The 14,874-nt window shown below is 38.2% G+C and overlaps 1 protein-coding gene across 12 annotated transcripts in view; it reads left to right on the forward strand.

The window, feature by feature from the left end:
* The window catches only part of TENM3 (teneurin transmembrane protein 3), a 2,583,558-nt gene that overhangs the window by 1,043,721 nt on the left and 1,524,963 nt on the right, over nucleotides 1–14,874 (forward strand). For 11 of the 12 annotated variants that reach the window (XM_021076353.1, XM_021076364.1, XM_021076367.1 and 8 more), the window contains exon 5: nucleotides 13,574–13,614. The gene's annotated coding sequence lies outside the window, so the exon portion shown is untranslated. Of the gene's footprint in view, nucleotides 1–13,573; nucleotides 13,619–14,874 lie in introns of all 12 variants that reach the window. The other variant, XM_021076354.1, reaches the window with a different exon arrangement.

Here is a 14,874-nt window from a genome sequence, read left to right on the forward strand (position 1 = left end):
TGGTTTTTACCTAAGTAACTGAAAGGAAAAAGAGAGGAAAGAGGAAAGATGTACAAATAATTATAGGAAAAGCAAAGCAAGGAAAGATGTGTACAAATTCCCCAGGGTTTGAAACATGTTAGGGTGAGAAATTGTTATCTGTGAAGTGTTAGGTAATTTGGAATTTGCTATCCTAGGACTGAGCCTTCTATGCTTAGAATTTATCCACTATTCATTGAAATAGTTCGTTGAAAGTTGGTCTGCCCTACTTTATTTAACCAGGGTTTTCCACTGACACAGAGTTATTGTCATTGTAACCTGTGAGCTCCAATGTTTTTTGCATTTCTAACAGGACTGTTTTCTAAGTTTCAGGCCCTTGGGAGGCAAATTCAGCCTAGATGTCCAAGTACAATTTTAACATGTGAGGCCTACCTCCGAATCCCTCCTGGATTCTCCTATTGTTGCAGAGAGAGACTTTGTAATTACCAAGGGATTATAGCGGAATATGAGAGGGCCTGAAAGCAGCTTTCTTGCAAATCAGGAATGTATTCAGCACCAACTTAGGAAGAAGCAGCTGAGAAGGGAGGCAGGAGTGTCTGAAAATGTTAAGGATTCAAACTGAAAGTCCTGCCTGAAACTCCTAATTAAAGAAGTAAAAAACTGCTTTTAAAGAATGTCAAAGACTGTCATTTGTATTCTCCACCAAGAAAAGGGTCTTCTGAGGATTGTAAATAAGACGATGGCACTGCCCAAATGCCCTGGCTTTGTCCTTTTTTTGTACTCCAAGAGTAATGAAAATGGAGCTTAATGGTACATAAATAAAAATAATTAAATAGAAGATAGTGGTGGTGGAGCATTACCTGAATTAATATACAAGATTAAGAGGCCAATAACCCAGAAACAACTTCGTTATTTCGGCGTTTCATACAAATGAGATGACTCTCTCAGAGTAGGATAAAACATCACTTTCACTCTACCATTTTGATTTCAGATTTAAAAACAAAACATTTCTCATGGATTATGTTTCTGGTGTTCTCTTTGACATATGGTTTCAGCACATGTTCTTATTGAAACAAGCCAGATTATCAGTCACACCTCTTCTGGGTATGTCTTTTTTAATTTAAGTTTAAAAAATTGACTTCTTTCTTTTATTGATTTCATAGCCAAACCTAGAATCAGTGATTAATTTACATGTGTTAATTTTTATGTCCTTAGGTTATCTCTCTACTTGCAGAAATTTTGACAAATGCGTAGAGCAATGAGGCATATCACACTGAGAGCTCGTAATGATTTGCAAAGCTCTTTCAGAACGGGTGATTTTGTAGAAATAAAGGGGCAATTGAATTCAGAAGAGAGAACAAGACAGAACTCCAGTTGTGACTAGCAAACGTTATTTCTTTTAAGGAATAAAAAAGCACGTGTCACATGGCTTCCTAAAATGTTATAGATTTGATTTGCCAACATTTGATTAATAGAAATTTTAAGAGAAAATCGGAAAAAAAATCCTATATCTCCTTTCTTATTAGTAATTTTTTTTTTTGCTGTGCTCAAGGAGAAGTCAGAGTTTTCATTGTCCTTTTGCCATCTTTTAATTTTTCTCTTCCCTTCAATGGGCAGTGACAGTGACATTGTACATCCATTTGCCTCACTAAGCCCAGCCAAAGCCTCTCTTGCAACACTTAACATCAGATTTTCCCCAGGTATTGTAGACCACACCAATTTTCCTCTTTGAACTTTCTTGTAAACTCTATTTTCTTTTAACAGTTCCTTGTTACTTAAAGAGATATATCCCCCCACCTCTGTTTCACCTGCATAAATCTCATCTCATCCTTGAGCAAGGACAAAAATTGTGTCTTAGGTATCTTCACTATTCTCTAGACCATCATGGTCCTGTAGAAATATACTGTAAGTCACATGTGTAGCTTTTCATTTTCTCATAGCCATGTTTTGAAAAACAAGAAAGTGAAATTAATTTTAGTAATACCTATGACTAAAGACATCTAAGGTATTATTTCAATTTGTAATCAATATAGAAGTGATTAATGCGGGAGTTCCTGTTGTGGCTCACCAGGTTTCGAATCCAACTGGTATCCATGAGGATGAGGGTTCGATCCCTGGCCTTGCTCAGTGGGTTAACAATCCGGCATTGCTGTGAGCTGCTATGTGGGTCCCAGATGCAGCTCAGATCCTGTGTTGCTATGGCTATGGTATAGGCTGGCAGCTACAGCTCTGATTCAATCCCTGCCCTGAGAACTTCCAAATGCCACAGGTATAGCCCTAAAAAAGCAGAAAAAAAGTGATTGATGAGATCTTTTACATTCTTCTATTTTATGAAGTCTTCAAATCTGGTGTACGTTTTATATTCATAGCTCATCACATTTCAGACCAGCCACATTTCAAGTGCTCACTATGTATGGTTCTGAATCTCTTACTGCACAACACAGCTCTAGAATAGCATTCTCTATATCAGTGCATCTAGAAAATTCACATACCTAATGTCATGTCGATACATCTAGGCATCACACACAAAGTAAGAAGGCAGTTGCTTAAGGCATCTGAATCTTTGTTGCGATTAGAAGTTCAGGTGTATAGAACTGTGTTGAAAGTAATCTAACCCTCATGCCTTAGTAAGATGTTTGATTTTGTTAATAATTTTAGAGACAGGCACTTATATGCTTAGAGATATTCTTAGCAGTTCAGAATTTTTTAAAAGACTCTTGACGTTATGTATCTTTGGACAGTTTAATGTCACTGTGTTCTGACATTGGGATTTGAGCCCATTTTTTAAATGAATTATATCATCAAGCTGTGACTACATGACACAACCACTCTAATATAGGAAACGTGCATACAGAAGTGCTGGTGAAAACGGCACAGAGCCATGTGAACAGTGGTAAGAAGGTAACATGGAACAGTGGAAAGGCTTGGCAGATAACTTGCAACCCAGTCCCAATTTTACCACTCATTTTATGTCTCTAGCCAAATGACTTAAACTCTCAATAGCCTCCTGAGGATGAGAATCCCAAGGCTATCATGAAGACCAAGGATAATAATATAAATAGAATCAGCTCATAACGGAAAGTATAAGACATGTGGAATATATTGTGGCTACATTGAGAGCCTAATATTTTCATATAGGACAAACAGGTCATCAAATTTGAATGATAACAGACCCTGATTGTCTACCCATTTTTGAAGCGCACATTTTTTTTTTTTTTTGCTTTTTCAAGATTAAAGGGGAAGTGATTCACTTTTTATGAACTGTTCTATTCAGATTCCACTACCACAGCACCATGTGGTATTCATTAACATGTAGAATAGTAGAGATTAAAAAAATAGGCAAGGTATAAAAATCTCTTATTAGCAAATTATGATGTATCTTTGGAAATTTGAGAAAGGAAACTTCACCAGAGTTCTTAGTAAAAACTGCAAAGTTCTTTTGAAAGCGAAAGCTCTATTTGAACATTAGCAACCACATTTCTGGCTAGTTTTTTCAGCTTTTTTTTTTTTTTTTCCAAAAAACAAGATTGTCAAAATTTCTTTGGAAGATTTACAGCCTTATTAATAACCTTACTGTTTGGCAGGGAGGCATCGTGATTAAAAATAATTTTTAAATGGTATAAAACTCCATGATTCCCAACAAAAGACTAGTCTTGAACCAAGTACACTTCTAACTTAGGAAGTGACGCTGGGTTTTGTGCAACTCTGCACCATTGCTGGGTGAAGCAGCTTGCTCTGCTTTGGAAGGAATCCAGAAGTGGCAACGAGGGCAGAATCTGGGGGTCATTTGGCTTCAATGTGGATTGAGCTACAGGGAGCTGCTTCTATCAGGGCACTGCCTACCTCTCTGCTTCTGAGCGCAATCATCTGTGGTCTATAAAGCACTAAATGGCTGGGCCTTCGCTGCTGCTTGGAGATCAGCCTTCCTCCCTGGGCAACTTCAGGGCGATTGGGATCAGCTGGGGTTCTGCTGCCAGTATCTCCCACCCCCATCTATAGGGAAGCAGAGGCCCCCACTTAGGGAACGCCTTGCCTTCCATTAGCCAGAAAAGAACTCATCTGGTGATCTTTAGGGCATGGCAGAAAGCCCGTCTTTTAATCAGAGTTGAAAAACAGGGATTTCTACTTTTTTACAAAGAACAATGCATTCAATGAAAACATTCTCAGATTCTTTAAAACTTTACACTAAAATGAGATAAATAGTCTGTTCTTTCTCCCCTTCAGTCTTCAGCTTTCACTGGCTTAATACTTTACCTACTTGTTTGTTCTTTTTTTCACCTTTTCCCCATTCATTCTTTTAGACAATGAGGAAGTTTGGTTTTTTTTTTTTTTTTTTTTAAGGCCATACTTGTGGCATATAGAAGTTTTCAAGCTAGAGGTCAAATTGGAGCTACAGCTCCTGGCCTACACCACAGCCACAGCAATGCTGGATCCTTAATCCACTAAGCGAGGCCAGGGATTGAACCAGAATTCTCGTGGGTACTAGTCAGGCTCATTACCACTGAGCCTCAACGAGAAACTCCAGGAAGAGATTTTAATGCTAGATTTTGCTTTTGAATTCTTCAACCTGAGATTTGGTCTAATATGTACACCCTTCTACATATTTATTTATTTGTGTATTCCTCCAATAAATAGGGATTACCCAGAATTTATGTAAATGACTCATATATAGTAGGAAAAGAACTTCCTACCTTGATGGAATTTGTGGCCTGTTTAGAAAAACAGAAAATGAACAGATGCACATAGTGAATAAACAAATGCTTGAAAGTGAATAAGTGCTATGAAGAAAAATAAAACAGGAAAAGAAAGGAGAGATTGAACTTTAAGAAAGAATGATTTGAAGTGGGCTCTCAGAAGAGGTGATATTTGACCAGAGAAATAAGCAAAGCCAAAAGTGTGAGCTATGCAAACATAGGGGGTGTGATGGAGCACAAGGGCACCAAGGCTGGTGCTTGCTCATAGCGCCAGCTTCACCCTGAATTGACTGTGGTTTGACTATTCTGGAGGGAAATGTAAGTTTCAAAGGAATGCAGCCAGGGTCAGGTCCGGTCAAATCTTGCAAACAACAGCAATAACTTTTAATATTACTCTAATTGTGATGGTTTCAAGTATGAATGTTGATGTGATCTGTGATTAAAATGCTTTCTGAAGAATGGTCTGCAGGATATACACTTTTGGAGTATACCAGGTGAGAGATAATGGCCCCTTGCTTTTAGGTGATGAGGAGGAGTCAGATTCAGGATACATTAAAGGAATGCCCAACTGGATTTGCTGATGGATTGGATGTGAGATTTGAGGGAAAGAAAAGAGAAGAGAATGACTTCAGATAAATTGCTAGGAAATTAGTTAATATATCTTTGTGGAGATATCAGGCACTAATTATTACATAGGTATACTGAGAGCTAAGTAATTTCAACCTGCTCAATGCTTACAAAACAGAAATCAAGGATGAGGAGAATTACTTACCATTATCCAATTTGCAATAGGAATCACCATACAATTCCGTTAAATGGTAAGATCCTTAGTGCAGTGAAAGAGCAATTCAATTATTATAAAACCCATTTAGAAAGAAGTATTCAGGACCATAAGTAAAATCCACTTTCATTAAACATAGAAGACAGTAGCAAAAGGCACACCCCCTCACCATCTAAGGGCATGTAATTTGGGTAACCAGACTTAACTGTTGGACCCAGGAAAAGTATGCCTATGGTCCTGGCAAACTGATACCCATGCCCCTTTGCACTATTAAAAGTGTCTTGGTATGGACAGCAAATTGTATGTCTACTACAATACAATCTAAATGTTGGAAATTTCTGCATAGTAAAAGAAACAATCAGCAGAAAGAAGAGACAGCCTATAGAATAGGAGAAAAATTTTGCCAAGTATATATGAGATATGGGTGAATATTTAAAATACCTAAATAACTCATGCAACTCAGTACTAAACATATCATCATCAGGGAAATGCAAATCCAAATCACGCTGAGATATCACCTCACACTAGTTAGAATGGCTACTATAAAAAGAAAAGAAAAAGTGCTGGCAAGGATATAAAGAAAAGGGAACTTTGTGTGCTGTTAGTGGGAGTAATAGTGGTCCAGCTGCTATGGAAATCAGTATGGTGTTTCCTCAAAATTAAAAATAGAACTTCCACATGATCCAGCGATCCCATTTTTGGGTATATATCCAAAGGAAATGAAATCACCATCTCGAAAAGATATCTGAACTCCCAAAGCTCCTGGAAGAATTATTCATAATACCTAAGACAACATGGAAACAAAGTGTCCAGTGATGAAAGGAAATGTGAGATTATATATGTGTGTGTGCATAAATATGTGTATATATATGTATATACATACATATAATTAATACACTATCTATATCTATATCTATATCTATATCTATATCTATATCTATATCTATATCTACATCTCTTCTTTTCTTTCTGTCTGTGCCCTTGCTTTGGGTCCTGGCTTCTTTGACTGTAGCCAGGTTTAATGCTAACTTATTTTGGATGCTGACCTGTGCTTGAGCCCAATCAGTAAGCTATGAATGACACCTCCTTGCTTAATAATTCCCAGAACAATGATGCTGTACTCCATGATCTGACAGTTATTACTACTACTACTAACTAACTAGTAATAGTACTACTATCATCATCAATAGCAAGAGTTTTAAGGGTCTATGCTGTGGAAGAAAAAAAAAAAAGAAATAAGTGACTCACTTCTTGGCCTTAAAGAACTTATGATGTGCAAACAGTCATTGCTCATTATATTTGATTGATTCACATCCCTTAATATAAGGGAATTTAAAATTATAATTAAGGCTTACAAAAGGTCTCATTTTTAGACAAGTAATATTACATGACATTTTCCCTTTCAGCTAGGGATTTTAGGGAAGTTTATAAATATTACCTTGATAAACTTCACAAAATCCCTCTTAGGTTGTATGTATAAAATTCATTTGCAGGTCATTAATAAAGAAAAAAAAAGCATGCCTCAGATCAAATGATCTGCCCCAAGTCTGAAATAGCTCTGCATACTGTTCTTTCCACCTGGGTATAGCAGTGGAACCCCCCACCAGCAATACAGCAGTCTATTAATGTTTTTTCCTAAGTATTATTTCTCTTGATAAGAAATAGTAATTCAATTAGAATACATTCTAAGGACCTCATCTTTCAGGTTAAGATAGTAAGACAAACACACAAGCATTAAAGGAACATGGTTGGTCAAATGCTTTGCTATTTTTGTCATTGTCTGTTGTTACAGTATGTATTACGATGTAGTAAATAGAGGGACGCAGATGGTAAATGCCTCATGGCCAACTTCTTTCCCATGTCATTGCTCTAGAATAAGTAACTACAGCTTCTAGCAATGCTGACTTGTGAAGAAAGCTGACACTGTCCATTAGGGTGAAGCATACTCAAACCCATGACACATATAAATCCATGGGTCTTGGAAGCACTTTATGCACCTGCCCAATCTTGACCTCCCCTGCTGGGCTCGCTCCTGAGAATAGACCATTTACCCTACTTCCTGGCCAGAACTGCCCAGAGCATTATTCTGTCAGTCATGCCCAGTTGCTACTGCCTCAGTGGCTAACTCCTTCCTAATTGTCAGCTTCTCCCAAGGCGAGGGTCTGCTCTGGCACTGCTCCCAACATGCCAAGTCAGGAGGCTTGGCGGTTCCTGCATCCAGATTAACTTAGCAACATAACCCTCATCTCTGGTCTGAACATTTATGGATTGATATCATCCTTCTTAGGAAAGAATCATCCCCCTCTAGTGCCTTATGCTAAATATGTAACATAAAATGAGAAAGCACAGAGGCATTCCAGAAAAACTGACACATCAAGGAGTTGTGCCTAGCCACAAGAACTTCACCAATAAAATTAGGTGGTTGGAGAGAAAGATTAGTTTACATAGAATAACATGGAATTCAGATCCTGAATAGTGTCTTTCTAACGATTTTAGAAAAATAAAAGAATAGAATTGATTCAGTATAAGAGGTGAGCCTCACTGGGTTGAATGAAGCAAGGCAGAGAGAAGAAAAAGTATTTGTATTATATAATTATTGCTACATGTAGACAATGTTTTAAATTTTATATTGCGATTTCATTTTCATTCCTTGCCAGAGTAGTTACTGATATTGTACCTATATTGATGATCAGGAAATTAGGGCAAAGAGAAATAACACCCTAGTAATAGCTGAGCTTGGGTCATATTTAGTGGTCTGACACCCAGGTGTGATCTCATTGCCTGTCTGTGGATCCTCCCTGGAAGAGCGAGAGAAAAGCAGATGGTGGTGAATCACTGGTATTTTGCAGGGCACAAAGAAATGGAAAAGACCAGAGCAGATGATTGGGTAGGGCAAAAGGTTCTAAAGGCAAAATGAGACTGTACCTTGTGGTTCTTCTTTTAACATTTATTTTACTTTTATCATTTCTTAACATTGTATTGAAATATAGTTGATTTACAGTGTGATAATTTCTGCTGTTTGAAAAATGATTGAGTTATACATATACACATATCCATTCATTTTCAGATACTTTTCCCATATAGGTTATCACAGAATATTGAATAGAGTTCCCTGGGCTGGACAGCAGGTGCCCGTTGACCATCCATTCCATATACAATAGCAGGCCTATGTTCTTTAAAATACTTTCTTCACTTGGCTTCCAGGACTCCATGGGGCATAGTGTTCCTCCTGTTTCTCCAAATGATATTTCTTGGGCCCCCCCCCTACTTTTTTGTCATTTTAGGGTCACACCTATGGCATATAGAAGTTCCCAGGCTAGGGGTTGAATTGGAGCTGCAGCTGCCTGCCTACACCACAGCTCACAGCAACACCGGATCCTTAACCCACTGAGCAAGGCCAGAGATGGACCCCGCATCCTCATGTATACTAGTCAGGTTCATTAACCACTGAGCCACAGTGGGAACTCCTTTCTTGGACGATTTTGATTCAACCTTCTTCTCTTTTTCACTTTCAGCTGTTGAAATGCTCACTCAGCTCATTTTCTGGATCTCTCTTTCTTTCAGTCTACATGCCCTCTCTCATTGATTTTATCCAGTAACATGGATTCTAAACGCAGATGATTCCCAAATGTATGTTTCAATTCCAAGCCTCTTTTACAATCCATACTTGTATGGCCAGCTGCCTACTTGACATCTTCACCTGAATATCTAGTTAATAAACCTAACGTGGGTGAAAGCTGACACTGGAAAATCTTCATCCCTGCTTCATAAAAGATATTTCTACCTTTGTGCATTTCTAATTGCTTAAGACAGAAATTTTGCCTTCCTTCTGAATATCTCTTTTTCTCTCTTCCTATACCCACTTGTCAGTCAAATATTTAGGTTCTACATTCCAGTTTCCTCCAAAATCTGAAAATATCTCATCAAGCCACTATCAGCTCTTTCCTGGACTCATAGAGTAGCCTCTGATTGGTCTTTTTGACTCTATCCTTCCTTCTGCTATGTCAGGTTATTCTTAATTCACCACCTATAGTGGTCCTGTCAAAATGGGGGGCAGGTCACATTACTTTTCCACTTAAAACCCTCCAAAGACATCTTCTTTTGAATAAAAGCCTGCATGCTTACTATGGCCCACAAGTCCCTTCATGATCTTGGCCTCAACACTCTTCCACTCATGTCTTCTACTAGTCTCCCCGTTACTCACCCTTTAGCTTTTTTGGGGGGTGTGTTTTTTTGTTTTGTTTTTTTTAGTACTGCAGACATGCCCCATCTCAAGATCCTTTTATGATCTTTTTCCAGACATTCAGTGACTCACTCTCTTACTTTGTACAGATCTTTACTCAGATTTTCCCTTCTCCATGAGAACTTTCATAGCCATTTCATCCAAAATTGGAACTTCTCCCCAGCTATTATTTCCTTCACCTGCATTACTTTTTTCCTCTCAGCAATCAGTGCTCTCTAACATTATATGTGTCTCCCTCCAGCTGAAAACCGTGTGTGGTCTAGACGTTTTCTTAAAATAGCTTTAGCATTCCCAGCATTTAGTACAGTGCCTTATAGAGTTTGCATCAAATGAATAAATGAGTTACTTTAAATTACAGTGATCCCTACTTTCTCTAAATATCCATAGCTCTCTATCATTCATTTGGAATTTAATCATAGTCTTCTACGATTTTTTTTTAACTTTTTTTTTTTCATGTCTTTTTGCCTTTTCTAGGGCCACACTCACGGCATATGGAGGTTCCCAGGCTAGGGGTCTAATTGGAGCTGTAGCTGCCAAGCCTACTCCAGAGCCACAGCAACGCAGGATCCGAGCCCCGTCTGCAACCTACACCACAACTCACAGCAACGTCAGATCCTTAACCCACTGAGCAAGGCCAGGGATTGAACCTGCAACCTCATGGTTCCTAGTTGGATTCCTTAACCACTGAGCCATGATGGGAACTCCTTTTTTAAAAACTTTTTATGAGAAAGCATGCTGGGATTCACACTTTTATTATAAGCTCATTATAAAAAAGGAAAGTATGAACATGCTTTTTTAACACTCCACCCATGACTAATTTAGAACTGTCCATAAAGGTGAATGAATAAATGGATGAGAAATTCACCAGATGGGTACAGTAGGGTTGGTGAATGATGGGCCATGGAGGCCAAGTGTAGAAAGGGGTAGCTTAGGAGACAGGACACTGAGAAGGATAACTTAAAGTTGAAGATGAAAGCTGAGTAGTTATAGGCACTTAACGTGGGGAGTCAAGCTGATAAGAACATCACGCCATCTAAATGTAATGCAGTTGCCCCTGATGAATTCAATATTTGATCCACGTGCCAGGTTCTTTCAGTCAAGTCTTCCTGTTTGTCAGAGCTATATTTGGCAGCTGCCAGATACCGTTCTGTTAATTTTTTTAAAAAAATGGAAACAATCTAAGCAATTGAGAAAAATAACAGACCTCAGAGAGATTGTGCACTTTTCTGTATTTCATAAATGTTCCCACTGAACTGATTTTTACATGCCAAAAGGTTAGGCAGGATAATTCTGGAACAAAATATAAACTTAGATAAGCTAAATTCCAAGGGCCTTATTCTAGCATAGTAAAAATTTAAAGTGCAATTCTGGAATATTAAGACTCAAGGAATATACATATATATATTTGTCAGATTGGCTGAGAATGATTTATTTATGTTGAGTCACTACACAGGACCTATCTCACCTCTCTCTTGCTTTATGGCTTAGCAAACAGGTCAGAGGAGAAGAGGTGTATGTCTGTATGCATGTGTGGTAGAAGGGGTTGATTAGAGGGTTGGGATGAGAAAGTAGAGGAATGAACAAGATCAGGAGATGGTCGCTAACTTTTGGCACACATAGAATACAGTGAGAAGAGGCTTTCTTCTAAAAAGGCTGGTCAGCCGGATCATGTAGGCAGGCAGGTAGAAATGTCCATAGAAGGCAGGGAACAGAGGCATCCGTAAAAGAGAGGGACAAGAAGAGGTGTGATGAGAAATCAGAAGTATGCTTGGTGGGAATAGGAAACCCAAGGACAGATGGTAGAGGGGCTGATGATATGTTCTAGCAGGTAACCTAGAGGACCATGGTTGTTGTCCTGCCTCCCTCAGGTCAGTCGCCAGGATTTGGGGGATGGGGGGGTGAATAGTATTGCCCTGCCCCTGTCACTTGTGTCTTTCACTGGGTTGCTGTTGAAGAACATTATTACGTTTGTGCAGGCAAAAATTTTGGAATCAAAAATGATTCGACTGGGACATGTTGACTTTCTACTTGATGTTTGTTAAAACAGGCTGTCACTAAATCAGCACCGTTTCCTTACTTTTGTAATACTTTCAGATGATCTATACTTTCAAGTTCTTCTGTTTATCTTCTTCCTTTCTCAGGGGCTTTTTAATTGACATCTCTGCAAAATTCCAGAGCTATATCCAGTAGAGAGAGGCGATGGCCTTATCCTCCCACTGGAACATTGCTTTTGAGTCTGATCAGTGGCACATTTCCGTTGCTGTTTGAAGCAGTCTCTTGAAATTCTATCATTTTCACATATCCCTCCGACTTCTCAGTTCCCCTCTTGCCTGGATTTTACTACTCAACGTGGCTTCCAAGACTGTGTCAGGTAGACTCTTCTCAATAGAGGTGAAGACTAGCTCAGTTTCAGAGGAAATGATGGCATGTGTCACTCTCAGAGTTACTGGCCCCACCTTCTGATCAGCATTTCCAAGAATCAGGCCCAGGGTTGAAGGCGCTATTCAACACCGTGGTTATGCTCCTATTCTTTCTAAATCAGTCTTTTCTTTGGCTTCTGTTAACTGGAGAGGGTTTTTGGTCTCCCCACTCAGATGACATTCCTCCTCCTCACAGATCTCATCTGAAAACACGAGTTTTCTACCTTTTCTTTGCCTCTTCATGCCTCTTCCTTCTGTTAGTTAACTTTGCAATTGTATTATTTAATTCAGACAAGTATCCTGACAGCTCAGCTTGCACAAATGCTGCTGTCCAAGCTGAAATTCATCTTATTGTTGGGGACTCCTCCTGGATTAAAAGTCTGTGGTTGTGCTTTGTGGATCATCCTGTTCATAGTAATGCTCATGGGTAAGAGAGAAGAAATTTCACAAAACTTAGTGTTAAATCTTATGATCATATATGTACGTCAGCCTAAGGCTATTAACGCACATATATGAGCACTGGCCCATTTAAATGCCTGCCAGACAACATCCTGGCAGAGTATCTGCTGTGAAAATACAGATACTTCCATCTAGTTTATATCTTTTATCATCAGCGTATTGTACACTGAGCCATTATGGTATAGAAAAGAAAGGATGGTGAGAGCAAGAGAGAGAAAAACTCTTGAATTCATCTGTGTTCCATTTTGCCTTTAGCCATACACGTGTCCAGTCAAGACCACCATGCTGTTTTCACACCAACTTGAGAACTGCAAATCAGTGCAGGTGATGCTGGTTCACTGCAGCTCTAACCCTGCCTTCACCATAACTCTTTTACCCAGGCTTTGAGGCTTTCAGACTCAACTCAGTTCACTGAAGCAAAATTGGAGCATCTGGGTAGAGTGTCAAAACAGCAGAGCTAACATCAGTGTGACACCCCAGTGGCTTACTGCAACCCATCTACAAATGCTTCATCAGTTGTTTAGAGGCTGTAGATTAGCTTGTATTCATATCTAGATGCAACGGTTTGTGAATTCATTGGAAAACCTCAGTGACGTAGCTAATCGTTTTTTCCTTGTGGTCTTGAGTTTCTGAAAATTTGCTGGTGCTAATTCAGAATGCAATTCCACTGTTTTATTCTCAATTATTGTGCTAATCTTCTGATTGTTTTCCTTAGCATGCATGTAAACAAATTGACAGCTTGACCTGCATAGTATGTGGAAGAATAGCACTTAAAAAAAATAGGATAGATTTATGATGGATTTATGGTATGACCTTGTTTAATCTTTGGAAAGAAAGATTTTGACATTATTATTATCATTATTATTTCCTAGGACCAATGCTATAAATTTTTATTATTAAATCATAATTATATAATCATGTTTTTTTCCTATCTTGTTCAATTAAGTACCCTGAGTGAAGTAATATTGTCTTAGGTTTTTTTGTTGTTGATTTGCAGGCTGGTGATGGCGTTTCATTCTTTTGACTGCTAGATTCCTTGTAAGTAAATATATGACCTTTTCCTAAAATTGGGAACTGCTAAAATGTTTCATTGCTTATATTTTACTTCTTTACATAAAGCATGAAAATTATTGTAAGAAGAATATTTTTTTTCCCTCAGCAATTCTTTATATTTGCTGAGACTTTCTTGGTGATTTTATGAATTTGGTATATACATATGTTCTCTGAATATCAGTGTCAAGAAAGTAACCCTCTAAAAGTTTATAACAGTCAACTCTTAAGAACCTCGAGATAAATAATATAATGTATTATGAATGCTATTATTGTAAATGAAATACTAAATGAATTCAGGTAAGAAAATTTCAAATACTGAGAAACATTTTCTTCTTTTATCTGCATGCCCATCACCATTAATTTACTTGGTATTCACTGAAATCATACTGATTGTAGAAAAACTGTCTTTGATATTTACATGGATAATATATGCCTTTTAAGGAACAATGTTATGATTTGGTAATGATTAATTCACATACTTAATTAACAATTTAGAGCCCAATTTGAAGAATGTTTAAAGCAAAAACAAAACCAAAAACTACAGTGTTCAAGTGAATCATTGAGGTTTCTGTTTATCAGTGCATGCCCCCGAGGAAAGCTCAGTGCTTAAATACTCAGTGCAAACTGCTTTAAGGTTTAAGTGCCAGCTGTGTATCAGTATGATTTGGATATAATCAATTGGGCATTTATATTGTACCATTGGATGATGTGGCTACTACTTAGAACTGTTTTCTAAGAGACACTTTCAGAAAAGACCCTTTGTGCCAGCAGCTGTTCCCAGGAACCATTTCTGAAGATGTGAAAGAGAAGCAAGTCATACCAACCATATAGCTTCCCACCCTTTCCTTTGGTCATGTTCTCCTTCCCATTGGTGATCCTGGAAGGAGGTAGAAATGGTATCTTAAATTCTAGAAAACAGTGAAGAGTCTGCTAAGAGATAGTTGTGTTTCCTAAATGTGATGGGAATTACTGGATTGAATAGACTAATTATGTTTATGCCAGGTTTCCATTAATCTCAGCGTTCAGTAGACTCTTGTCTGCTTCCCTTTAGATTGGTATCACTCATTATTTGTGTGCCAGGAGCAACTTGGATCTGTATCTCATTGGCTTGTGTTTGCTACTTCAGGTTCAATGGAAAGAGTGTTGGGGAGGATTCTGAAAGGTGTGGGAGGCCAGAGGGCCTTACGAGTGGTAATAACATTTAGTCATTTCATTGTCCATGTGCATTTTAATTTTGTAAAATAA

The sequence above is a fragment of the Sus scrofa genome, chromosome 15 (assembly GCF_000003025.6).
Source record: "Sus scrofa isolate TJ Tabasco breed Duroc chromosome 15, Sscrofa11.1, whole genome shotgun sequence".
NCBI lineage: Eukaryota > Metazoa > Chordata > Mammalia > Artiodactyla > Suidae > Sus > Sus scrofa.